Below are 13,905 nucleotides of genomic sequence, written 5' to 3'. Positions count from 1 at the left end.
GATGGCACATAACAACAACAACAGCATATTTCTCTAGAGCAACCTAGAATAGAATGACTACTTCAACAGCTTAGGCATAAGAAAAATAAGCCCAACCATCTGATCTTATAAATAAAGTTTTATGGGAACACAATCACATTCATTCATTTATATGCTATCATTTTAGGGATGTTCCTACTCTTAAATGGAAAAGTTGGTGGTGGTGGTGGTGGCAGTGTCATCCAGTGGAGTATGACCCATACTGGTCCTGTGAATAATAGATCTGAATCCTGTCCTATCCTGTGCCATACTCACACTTCCTGACATATTAGAGCCTGTTTTGGCAATCACTTTGTAAATCCACCTGATTGAGGGTCTACCTCTCCTACATCAATCCTCTGCCTTTTGAAGTATCATATTCCTTTCCAAGGAATTGCTTCTCCTAGCAACATGGACAAAGTATGTGAGGTGAAGTTTTATCATCTTTGTCTCCAAGGAACACTCTGATTGCAATTTCTCCAAGACATTTGTTCTGTTGGCAGTCCACAGTATGTTCAGTACTCATGTCCAACATCACAGTTCAAAGACAGCAATTCTTCTTCTATCATCCTTACACATGTTCAGCTCTCAGATGCACAGCAAGTGATAGGAAAGACCATGGCCTGAATCAGATGCATTTTAGTACTCAAAGTGACATCATTACTCCACAATAATTTGAAGAAGTCCTTAACTGCAAACTTCCCCAGTGCAATGTTGTTGTTACGTGCCATTGAGTTGCATGTGATTCCTAGCGACCCTTTGTACAACAGCTCTGAAGCCCGCCCTGTCTTGAACCAGTCTCACTATCTCAAATACACCTACTCCTATTATCCCAGTTAAAGTACAATCTATCTCATCCAGGGTCTTCCTCTCCTGCACTGTCCCTCCACCCTACCAAGCACGATGCCCTTCTCTAAGGAAAAGTCCCTCTGGGCAACATACTAAAGTACATGAAATAGAGCTTTAAATTCCTTCACTCTAAGGAGCAGCTTGATTTCTCCCTCTCCAAGACAGACTTGTTAGTTCTTTTGACAGTCCATTGTATATTCAATAGTCTTCTCCAGCACCACAACTCAGAGGCACCAATTCTTCTTCTATTGTCCCTAGTCATTGTCCAGCTCCCTGATACATGACAAGTAATTGGAAAGACCATGGCCTAAATCAGGCACACTTTACTCTCCAGATTGGTATCATTGCTCTTTAACACTTGGAAGAGGTTCTTGACAGAAGATTTCTCCAATACATTTCATCTTTTGATTTCCTAACTGTTGGTGCAAATAGTGTTGACTGTGGAGCCTGACAAGCCATAATTGTTAACAACCTTAATCTCTTCTCGATCCATCATGGTGCTGCAAAATGGCCCAGTGGTGAGAATCTTTGTCTTCTCTTTTTATATTATTTTAGACTGGTTTATTACAAAGTTTGTAGACAATGACTTTACACTAGATCTTTCCCATTTCCTTCACCCCCACCTCCCTCCAGCCATCAAATTGTGCAACCTTGTGATTATTGACACCCCCCCACCCCACCATTCTCACCCCTCTGCTCCCAATCTTCCAACTCCTTGGATCCTCATACTTGTTCTACAATAATGGTCTTATACAATATTTGCCCTTATACCACTGGGCCAATTGGCAGCATCAGGGTGGATGGTGAAGAGATTGAGATTGTTTCACAGCTTTAGTTTGCTTGGCTCCACAGTCAACACTCTTGGCACCAGCAGCCAGGAAATTAAAAGACATATTGCGATGGGAAAGTCTGCTGTTAGGGACCTCTCCAAAGTACTGAAGATCAATGGTGTCACTCTGGAGATTAAGGTGCACCTGGTACAAGCCATGGTCTGGCAATCACTTGCTATGCTCAGATGGTTGGACAATGACTGGGGAGGATTGAAGGAGAATTGATGCCTTTGAGCTGTGGTGCTGGAGAAGAGTGTTGAATGTACCATGGACTGCTAGGAAAACAAACAGATTCATCCTGGAGAGGGTTAAACCAGGCTGCTCCTTGGAGGCAAGGATACTGAGGCTTCATCTGACATACTTTGGGCATGTTGCAAGGAGGGACCAGTCCTTGGAGAGAGATGTCATGCTTGAGAGGGTGGATGGACAGTGCAGGAGGGGAAGACCCTCTATGAGGTGGATTGATTCAGTGACTGGGGTAAGCAGTGTGAGTGTGTTGGAGACAGTGAAATTGGCACAGGACAGAGCATGGTTTAGGGCTGTTGTACGTAGGATCACTATGACTCATAAGCGACTTGATGGCACATAACAACAACAACAGTACTGAGTTAGTTCACTTGGCATAATGCTCTCCAGTCTCTCCCCAGGTAGATGGTCATTTACAAAATCATTGCTTCTGCATCTGCATAGTATTCCACTCTTTGAATGTACCATAATTTCTCAATCCATTCAATTGTGTTGGACATTTGGGCTGTTTCCATGGTCTTGTAATGGTTAATAATGCTACTATGAACATTGATTGGTGTACAAGGCTCCTTTTGTGCCTCAGTTCTCATTTTCTCAGAGTATATTCTAAGTAGTGGAATAACAGGGTCATATGGAATTTCTATGTTCAGCTTTTTCGGGAAACTCAAACTGCTTTACAGAATGGTTGTATCATTTTAAAATCCTGCCAACAATGTGTAAGAGTTCCTATCTCTCTACATCCTCTCCAACATTTATTACTTGCTGTCCTCTTAAACTCTGTCACTGCTACTGGAGTGAGATAGTATCTCATAGTGGTTTGGATTTGTATCTCTTATTTACAGTGATTTTTAACATTTCTTAATGTGTCTGTCGGACATCCGAATGTCTTCCTCTGCGGAGTCTTTCCATGTCTTTTGCCCATTTTGTAATTGTAGAGACCCTGTAGGATTCTATAAACTTTTGATATGAGACCATTGTCTGAAATGATATTGCCGAATGCTGTTTCCCACTCAGAAGGTTTTCTTTTCATTCTGTTGGAAAAAACTTCTGATACACACAGAAATTTACTCTTTAGAAGGTCCCATTCAACAATTTTGTCCTCTCCATATTGAGCCTTTCTGGCTGTATTTGGCAGTCTGTAGACTAGTCCATCTAAGCTGAATTCTGTAAAATATTCAGAGAGTAGTTAGCACCAATTCTACTTACATTACTTCAAACTATTGAAGAAGAAAAGAAAAAAGTAACACTCCCAGAGTCATTCTATGAAGGAAGCATAACCCTTATTATACCAAAACCAGGGGAAGATATTACCAAGAAAGAAAACTATAGACAATCTCTCATGAATATAGATAGAAAAATGCTTAACAAAATCCTAAACAATAGGATTCAAAAACACATCAAAAAAATAATTTGCCATAACCAAGTGGGATTCATAACAGGTATGCAAGAATGGTTCAACATAAGAAAAATAATCAACGTAACTCACCATAGTGTTGTTGTTGTTTTGTTATGTGCTGTCGAGTTGCCTGCGACTCATAGCGACCCTATGTACAACAGCCCTAAACTCCGCTCTGTCCTGTGACAATCGCACTGTCTCCAACACTCCCATCCCGATTATCCCAGTCACTGAATCAATCCACCTCATAGAGGGCCTTCCTCTCCTGTGCCATCCCTCCACCCTCCCAAGCATGATGTCCCTCTCTAAGGACCGGTCTCTCCTCACAACATGTCCAAAGTATCTTAGACGGAGCCTCAGAATCCTTGCCTCCAAGGAGCCACCCAGTTTAACCCTTTCCAGGATGAATCTGTTTGTTTTCCTAGCAGTCCATTGTATTCTCAATACTCTTCTCCAGCACCACAGCTCAAAGGCATCAATTCTCCTTCTATCCTCCTTGGTCATTGTCCAACTCTCTGATGCATAACAAGTGCTTACAAAGACCATGTTAACTCACCATATTAACAAAGCAAATAATAAGAACCATATGATCTAAGAAGTTGATGCAGAAAAGGCATTTCACAAAATCCAACACCCCTTCCTGATAAAGACACTCAGAAAAATTGGATTAGAAGGGAAATTTCCTCAACATAGTGAAAAGTGTATATGAAAAACCAAGAATCAATGGAGAAAGACTAAATGCATTTTCCTTGTGAACAGGGACCAGGCAAGGATGCCCATTCTCACTACTATTCAATACTGTACTGGAAATGCTTGCTAGGGCAATACAACAAAAGAAGGAAATAAAAGGCATTTAAATTGGCAAAAAGATGGTTAAACTGACACTATATGCAGACAATATGATAGTGTAAACAGAAAACCCCAAGGACTCAACAACAAAAAAAAAAACCCCAAAAACAAAACTTGTTAGAGCTAGTAGATCCATTTAGTAGAGTGTCAGGTATAAGATCAATATCCAAAAATCAGTCAGATTCCTCTACAGTAACAAAGAGAACTCAGAGAAGAAAACCAAGAAAGCAATACTATTTACAATAGCCAACCACAAATTGAGATACTTTGGAGTGAACCTAACTAGAGACACAAAAGACCTATACAAAGAAAATTACAGAACAATTCTACAAGACACAATAAAAAACCTAATGAAATTGGGAAAATGTGCCTTCTTCATGTATAAGAATACTCACCAAAAGCAATCTACATGTTCAGCGTAATCCCAATACAGATAGCAAATTTATTTCTCAACGACATCAAAAAGGGAATTGTCACATTTATTTGGAGAGGAAAGAGACCCCAAATAAGCAAAGCACTTGTGAAAAACAAAAATGAAGTGGGAAGCATAGCACTCCCTGACCTCAAAACCTGCTACACAGCAGTAGTAACTGGTACAATGAGAGGCACATAGACCAATGGCATAGAATCAAGAACCCAGAAATGGACTCAGCTATCTATAGTCAACTGATATATGACAAGGAACTAAAAGCCTATCAAATGGGGAAATGACAACCTCTTCAACAAATGGGTGTGACAAAACTGGACTGCTACTGCAGAAAGTTGAAATAGGATCCATACCTCACAACATATATAAAAATCAACTCAAGGTGGATCAGAGACCTGGGAGTAAAGCCTAAAACATTAAAGTTCATCAGAGACAAACTGGAATCTTTGTCTTCTTGATGTTGAGCTTCAATCCATATTGAAGAGTAAAGTCTTTGACTTTCTGCAGCAAACGCTTCAGGTCCTCCTCAGTTTCAGCAAGCAAGGTTGTATCATCTGCATAACGTAAATTGTTGATGGATCTTCCTTCAATCTGATGCCACATTCCTCCTCATAAAGTCCAGCCTCCCAGATGATCTATTTCACATCAATTGAAAAGGTATGGAGATAGGATATACATCCCTGACTCACTCCTCTTGATTTTGAACCATATGTTTTCTTGCTCTGTTTTGAGGACTGCTTCCTAATCCAGGTATCAGTTTTGCAGAGCACAATCAAGTGTTCTGGGATTCCCATTCTTCTAGGTTAGCCACAATTAATTGTAATCCACACAGTCAAATACCTTTGTATAGTCAATAAAAGACAGACATTCTTCTGGAAATCTTTGCTTTAAGTCAGATTCAACTGACACTGGTGATAATGTCTCTAATATCAAGACCTCTTATAAACCTGGCTTGTATTTCTGCTAGTTCTCAATCAATGTGCTGTTCTAGTTGGTTTTGGATTTTGCTTGCATGTAATCTCAGTGATAGTGTTTGATAATTTCCACACTCTGTCAGGTCACCGTTTTTTAGAATGGGAACAAATATGGATCTTTTCCAGTCAGCCAAGTAGTTGCCCCCCAAGATTACTTGGCATAACCTGGTGAGCATGTCCAGGGCAGCATCTGTCTGGGGAAATATGTCAATTAGTATTCCACCAACTCCTGGAGTCTTGTTTTTTGCCAGTGCAGTAAGTCTCCTAATTTTCTGACTGCTGGTACCAAAGGTATTGATTGTGGATCCAAGCAAGGTGAAGTTGTTGGCAGTTTCAATCTTTTCTCGTTGTATCATGGTGTTGCCTATATAAGAATTTTTGTTTTCTTTTATATAATTTTTTGTTTTAATTGTAATTTTAAGGAAAGTTTATAGAAAAGTTGGATTTTTATTCATTCATTGTTGCATATTTCCTCTCTTCTCCTTCCCTTCCCCCTTCCCCAGTTTACTTTTTAAAAAAATACCCATTCTTTGTTATATTGTTACCTCTCTTCCCACCCTTCCCCCCAAGTCCTCTTTGCAATGTACATCTGTACATTATTCTGGGCTGTTGTCTTATGTATAATGCCTACTCATACAGTCCTTTTAAAAAGTTCTTTCCTTCATCTGTTCCAGTGCAATGTTCATTATCTATCCACTCTTACCCTATTCTCCTCCCAATCCCTCATGTCAATCTTGCTTTATAACAATAATGCTATGTAATATTTACCCTTTTGTAACTGAGATATTACACTCAGCATAATGTCCTCTAGGGTCACCCATGTTGTGTAACATTTTACGAGTTCATTGTTTTTCAGTGCTATATAGTAGTCAATTGTGTGAATATAACATAGTTTTTCTATCCTTGACTTTTGTTGATGGGCATTTGGGTTACTTCCATCTCTTTGCTATTTTAAATAGTACAGCAATAAACATGGGTGTGCGCACATCTGTTTCGATAATGGCTCTGGTTTATTTTGGCTATATTCTCAGTCTTGACATTGCTCAGTCAAATGATATTTCTATTTTCAACTTTTGAAAAAGCACCAAACCATCTTTCATAGTGGTTGCATCATATTACACTCCCCCTAGCAGTGCATAAGGGTTGCAATCTCTCCACAATCGCACCAGCATTTGTTGTTTGCTGCTCTGTTGAACTTTATTATTGTTGCTGGAGTGAGATAATATCTCATAGTTGTTTTTATTTGCATCTCTCTGATAGCTAGGGACTTTGAACATTTCTTCATGTGTTTGTTCTCCATCTGAATGTCTTCTTTGGTGAAGTGTCTGTTCATATCCTGTGCCCATTTTGTGTTTAGGTTGTTTACCTTTTTCTTGTTGAGGAGCTGGAGTATTCTATACATTTTAGCTGAGCCCCTTATCAGATATGTCATTAGCAATTATATTTCCCAGCCTGTGACTCTCCCTTTTACCCTGTTAGAGAAGTTGGGTTTTGTTTTGTTTCATTTCGTGCATAGAGATTTTATTCTTAGGAGGTCCTATTCATGTATTTTGTTCTCTCCTGGTTGTAGGTTTTTCATTACGCTTAGAAGACTGTTCATACTGTGGTTTTAGGCTGCTTAGATTTATTCTACGCTTTTCTTTGATGACGTTTATAGTCTTTTTGGTTTTATTTCTAGGTCCTTGATCCAGTTTAGTTGGTTTTTGTGTATGGCGTGTGTTGTGGGCCTTGCATGAGTTTCCTACAGATGTTTTATTCCAATTTTGTCAACACCATTTTTTTAAAAAGGTTGTCATTTCTCAATTTAATTTATTTCAATTCTTATGAAAAATCAGTTGTCATAGGTAGATGAGCTTGTTTCTGGATTCTCAATTCTATTTCACTGATCTATGTGCCTGTCACTTTACCAGGATCACACTATCTTAACCACCATGGTTGTGTAGTAGGATTTGAGATCAGAAGTGTGATGTCTCCTACCTTGTTTCTCTTTTCCAGGAATGCTTAACTTATTTCTGGTTCCTTTCCATTCCAAATAAAATAGGAAATAGCCTTTTCCATTTTGTTGAAGAATAGAATTGGTATCTGTTTTCCTGAAGTTGAGATGCAATCTATATTGAAGGTTGTCTTCTTTGATCTTCTGCAGCAAGTGCTTCAAGTTCTCCTCATTTAACAAGAAAGATTGTGTCATTTGTATAACACAGGTTATTGATGGGTCCTTCCCCCAATCCTGATGTCACATTCTTCTTCATAGAGTCCAGCTTCTCAAATAATTTTCTCAGCATAAGATTGCATAAGTATGGAGAGAGAATACAACCCTGATGTGCTCCCTTCTGAATTTTAAACTTTGCTCTGTTCACATAATTCCTAGGTATAAGTTTCACATGAGCACAATTAAATTCTCTGGAACTCCCATCTTCTCAATGCCACCCACAACACTTGTTACGATCCATATAGTCAAATGCTTTTGCATAGTTAATAAAGTATAAATAGACATTCTTCTGGTGTTCTTAATTTTTAGCTAGGATCCATCTGACATCAACAATTATATTTCTAGTTACATGGTCTTTTCTAAATCCTCTTTGAACTTCTGGAAGTTCTTTACCTATGTATTACTTTGTTGTTGTTGTTGTCGTCGTCGTTGTTGTTGTTATGTGCCGTCAAGTCGCTTGCGACTCATAGTGACCCTATGTACAACAGCCCTAAACTCTGCTCCATCCTGTGTCAATCGTACTGTCTCTGACACTCCCATCCTGATTACCCCAGTCACTAAATCAATCCACCTCATAGAGAGCCTTCCCCTCCTGCGCTGTCCCTCCACCTACCAAGCATGATGTGATGTCCCTCTCCAAGGACCGGTCCCTCCTTACAACATGTCCAAAATATGTCAGACAGAGCCTCAGAATCCTTGCCTCCAAGGAGCCACCTAGTTTAACCCTTTCCAGTATGAATCTGTTTGTTTTCCATGCAGTCCATGGTACCCTCAATACTCTTCTCCAGCACCACAGCTCAAAGGTGTCAATTCTTCTTCTATCCTCCTTGGTCATTGTCCAACTCTGATGCACAACAAGTGATTGCAAAGACCATGGCCTGTATCAGATGCACCTTAGTCTCCAGAGAGACACCATTGCTCTTCAGTACTTTGGAAAGGTCCCTAACAGCAGAGTTTCCCATCACAATGTGTCTTTTAATTTCCTGGCTGCTGGTGCTGAGAGTGTTGACTGCGGAGCCAAGCAAACTAAAGCTGTGTACAATTTCAATCTCTTCACCATCCACCCTGATGCTGTCCAATGGTCCAGTGGTGAAGATCTTTGTCTTCTTGACATTGAGCTGCAATCCATATTGGAGGCTGCAGTCCTTGACCCTCTGCAGCAAATGCTTCAGGCCCTCCTCGGTTTCAGACAGTGTTTTCTTTGTTTTTATTGGGTGTTGGATTTTTGGTGCTCTTGTTCTAGCTGCTTTTGAATGATCTTCAGCAGTATTTTGCTTGCATGTTATATTAATGATATTGTTCTATGGTTCCCACAGTCTTTTATATCATCTTTCTTGGGAATGAGAACAAATACGGAGCTCTTCAAATTCATTGGCCAGAGAGCTGTCCTCCAAATTTCTTGGCATAGATGTAAGAACATCCAGAGCTGCATCTGTTAATTGAAACAAGTCAACCCAGGTATCCTATAAATTTCTGGGGCCTTATTTTTTGCCAATGCCTTTAATGCAGCTTCTACTTCCTATTCAGTTTTAACTCAATAAAAGAGTTAAGTAGTTGTGAAAGAGTAGCTATGTGGCCCATTAAGCCTGAAATATTTACTATCTAACAATGTATAGAAAAATTTTCTAGCCCCAGAAATAGCTAATAGAGACAATATGAACTAAGAGTTCATGAAGTGTTAAGAATGGCTTTCCAAGTAGGTCACAGCTTTTCAGATCAAGAGGTCATAGGCCAACCTTGGGTATTTACAACAGCCAGGCATAAAAAGCCAATGTGTCACACTGGCTCTAATTGCTGAAAAGTTGGTAAATTACCTCCATAAATTGCTATCCACAAATTTGTAGAGGGGATAAACTTTAGGCCCTGAAAAGAATAGTCACTTAGCATGGAAACAGCCACAGTGCCTGAAGGATTCATACGTGCTCTCAGGACAATGGATCAATTTTTCTTCCTCAGTAACTGGAAATGCCTTGATCTGAGGGACATACTGACCTGGAATCCCTGGAACGACGGTTATAGTGAAGGTGGGAAAATGACTGGACAGAGCATTGTTGATGAAAGAAGCTGAGGGGAATTGTTCCTTAGAAGATAGCTGGGTCATTGGAGAGATTAGAGAGAAGCACAGGAAGTCAATGATGAAACTTCATGCCGCAGGTTGTCCAGCAGCCATTCATTCCTCCGGTGGGAATCCATACTGTGTATGCTGACTAGGAGGTGAGAGGCAGAGCCGATCTGCACAACTTAGTTCATTAAGTCATTTAGCGTTCTCCAGCTTAGCACTCCAGTGCAACATGAGATACCTCTTCCTGAGACAGAAAACAGGACGACTAAACAGGACAGGAGCCAATAAGGCGGGAGAACCTTCAAGGACTGCTGAAAGACAACTGTAGTCTTCACTGCAGGTGAGCAGGGTAGGCTGTTAGAGGTAGAACAAACCAGACATCTAGGTGAATCAAGCACTGCTAAACTGACCAGATATACAGGTGCTTCATTGTTATTGGCAGTCAAGTACTGATCCCAACTCATGGCGATTGTAAGAAGAACAAAATGTAACATTGCCCAGCCCTGTGCCATCTTCATGATCACTCATGTATGTGTCATCTCCCAGCAATATTTCATTCCGTTGGCTAATTTTCTGATAGATCACTAGGCCTTCCATTCTAGTTTTTGTTGGTCTGGTAGTTTCATTGTAACCTGTCTGCCATGGGTGACCTGGTTGGCATTTGAAACACAAGTGGTAGCCCTTCCACAGTCACATGCAAACCACCACAGTATGGCAAACCCACAGACTGTTGTATCCTGGATGCTAGTGAACCACCAGACGAGTGTTCAGACAAGTATGTGATGAGACATTGGAGAGAGTTTCTCAGTTATTATCTGAGCTACTCAAGATCACTCCCTGTTTACTAGGGGCAGTGAGTCACCAGGAACAGACCATTTCTGAACCTGACCTTCATTGCCCCTGACAAGAGATTCAGCTTCATACAACTTAGATGAATTCAGTATAGTCTGGAGGTCAACAATAGAGAGCTGTTTAAAGAAATGGTTTATAGCACTGAGCTGTCAGATTTTGGTGACTGTAGCCAAAGTTCAGATTCTGTTGATCAAAGGCAGTGCATGCATTTAGCAAAAAGAGTTTGGAATAAGGAGTCAGAAAACCTGAATTTGGCTCTGCCACTGATTAGGTCTTCCAATTTCCAGCCTGTGGTCCCTTCCAGAGATCACATTCTACAGTAATTCATAAATTAACATGTATATAATGATCCAGTGTGCTGGTAAAAGACTATGTGGTCGTGTACGGTTTCCCTACAATCAATTATTAATGAGGCCTTTGGCTGAGAGTCCTTGTGTACAATGGTTGGTCTGGTGCCCACAATGTAATTGTCTGTTCTCATTTACAAATCAATGCTATGGTAATCAATAAAGGGTTGTTAAATATTACTGAGGGAATAGTCAAAGCTAGTAACTTATTACACGTGCTACAATTTTTGCCTGAATCCAGAGTGTCCCTTTCCCCTCTGCTGGATCCATTTTCAGCAGCAGTGCATGCTTCCACTCAACATACTGTAATTCATTTACTGCTAAAATTGGGTATATTTCCTGCAGGTATTCATTCATGTTTGTTAAAATTCAAGGGGAGTCCTTTTACCCTGATTCCATAAGTGGCCCTAGTTTTGTTCCCAGAATGTTAATTGGGGTTATAGCCAAGAAATTGGAAAGTTGTAGATTTTAGCTGATACCAAGAAAAGATAACCAAATTGTTTACTGGGCCATTATTGGTAGTTTAACAAAGTATCATACATTTTAGTACTTTATTGTTGTTGATTGCCTTTGAGTAGAGCATGACTAGTAGAGACCCTACGAACAAAAGGCCTGAAGCCCCTCTATTGACATTTGTCACAGTTCATAGAGTTTCCGAAGGCATGTTTTCTAGGAAGTGGATGCCACTCCTGTATCCGAACCTGTCATAGTAAGTATTGTTGTTATGTGCCATTGAGTCACCTGCATAGCGACCCTATTTACAGCAGCTCTGAACCCTACCCTGTTTTGAGCCAGTCTCACTAATTCTGACACACCAAGCCCCATTGCCCCAGTCACTACATCAATCCATCTCATCCAGGGTCTTCCTCTCCTGTACTGTCAATCCACCATTCCAAGCATGATGTCCTTCTCCTAGCACTGATCTCTCCTGGCCATGTGCCCAAAGTAAGTGAGGTAGAGCTTCAAAATACTAGCCTCCAAGGAGAGACTTGGTTTCACTCTCTCCAAGACAGACCTATTTGTTTTCTTGGCAGTCCATGGTATGGTCAAGACTCTTCTCCAGCACCACAGCTCGAAGTCATCTATTCTTCTTCCGTCATCCTTAGTCTTTGTCCAACTCTCTGAAGCATAACAAGTAATTGAGAAGACCGTGGCCTGGATTAGGCACACCTGTGTATCAAGACTAACATTTTTGCTCTTCAGCACTCTAGAGAGATACAAGACAGGATATTTTTCCAATGCAATTTGTCTTTTGATTTCCTGACTGCTGGTGGTAAGAGTGTTGATTGTAGGTCAGAAAATGCTGTCATTGCTAACAACCTCAATCTTTTCTCCATCTATCATGGTGCTGCCAATTGGCCCAATGGAGAGAATCTTTATCTTCTTGATGGTGAGCTTCAATCCATATTAAAGACCACAGTCCTTGACCTTCTCCAGCAAGTGCTGCAGGTCTTCAGTTTCAGTAAGCAAGGTTGTGTCTTTGTAGGTTGTCAATGAGTCTTCCTCCAAGCTTGATGCTACACTCCTCCTCATAAAGCCCTCCTTCCAGAATGATCTGTCCTGCATATAGATTAAAAAATATGGGTACAGGATGCACCCCTGATGCACTCCTTTCCTGATTTTGAACCATGCAGTCTTTTCTTGCTCTGTTCTGAGTACTGCTTCTTGGTCAAAGTATAGATTTCTTATCAACATGATCGAGTGTTCTGAGATTCCCATTTTCCTCAAGATTGGCCACAATTTATTGTGATCCACACAACTAAATGCCTTTGCATAGTCAATGAAACACAGATAGACATTCTTCTGGTACTCTCTGCTCTCTACCAAGATCCATATCACATTGGCAATAATATCCCTTGTGCCACGACTTCTTCTAAACCCAGCCTATATTTGTGATAGTTCTCTATCAATGTACTTTTCAAATCTTTTTCTGGATAATCTCAGCAGAATTTTGCTAGTGTGTGGTATTAGTGACATTGTCCGATAATTTCCACACTCTGTCAGGTCACCTTTTTTTTTTTGTAATGGGAATATGGATCTCTTCCAATCAGTTGGTCAAGTAGTCCTCCTCCAGACTTCTTGACATAACATGGTGAGCACATGCAGGGCAGCATCTGTTTGCTGAAATATGTCAATTGGTATTCCGCCAGTTCCTGGGGCTTTTTTTCCCCCAAGTCTTTCGGAGCAGCCTACACTTCGTCCTTCATCACCATTGCCTCTTCATCATATCTTGTTTCTTGAAATTCTTCTGTGTCAACCAATTCTTTTTGGTACAATGACTCTGTACACTCCTTCCATCTTCTTCTAATACTTCCTGAATCATTCAATATTCTGCCCATAGCATCCTTAAGGACTTAGCATCCTCAGGACTTGAATTTATTCTTCAGTTCTTTTCACTTAAGAAATGCTGAGCGAGTTCTGCCCTTTTGATTTTCCAACTCCAGCTCCTTGCACATTTCACAATAATATTTTGCCTTGTCTTCCCTAGCAACCCTTTGAAATCAATTCAGCTTCTAAACTTCTTCATTTCTTCCCTTTGCTTTGGCTTCTCGCTGCTCTAGTACAATATTCAAAGTCTCTTCTGACAACCATTTTGGTCTTTTTTTCTTTCTCCTTCTCTTTTTTTAATAATCAACAATACTTTTTATTAAGCACCACACATTTTGATGCCTTTTCCCAATTTTTCAAGAAGATAAATGTAGAAAGAACAGCATAAGTGTCTAGAGTGAAATAACCAGGAATACAAACAAAAGACGTATTGCCATGGGAAAGTCTGCTGTTAGGGACCTCTCCAAAGTACTGAAGAGCAATGGTGTCTCTCTGGAGACTAAGGTGTGTCTGATACA

Source organism: Elephantulus edwardii, unplaced genomic scaffold (genome assembly GCF_000299155.1).
Source record: "Elephantulus edwardii isolate Elephantulus edwardi_28Jun2011 unplaced genomic scaffold, EleEdw1.0 scaffold00039, whole genome shotgun sequence".
Lineage (NCBI taxonomy): Eukaryota > Metazoa > Chordata > Mammalia > Macroscelidea > Macroscelididae > Elephantulus > Elephantulus edwardii.
The sequence above is the reverse complement of the archived record's forward strand: the minus strand, read 5'-3'. Positions refer to the sequence as shown.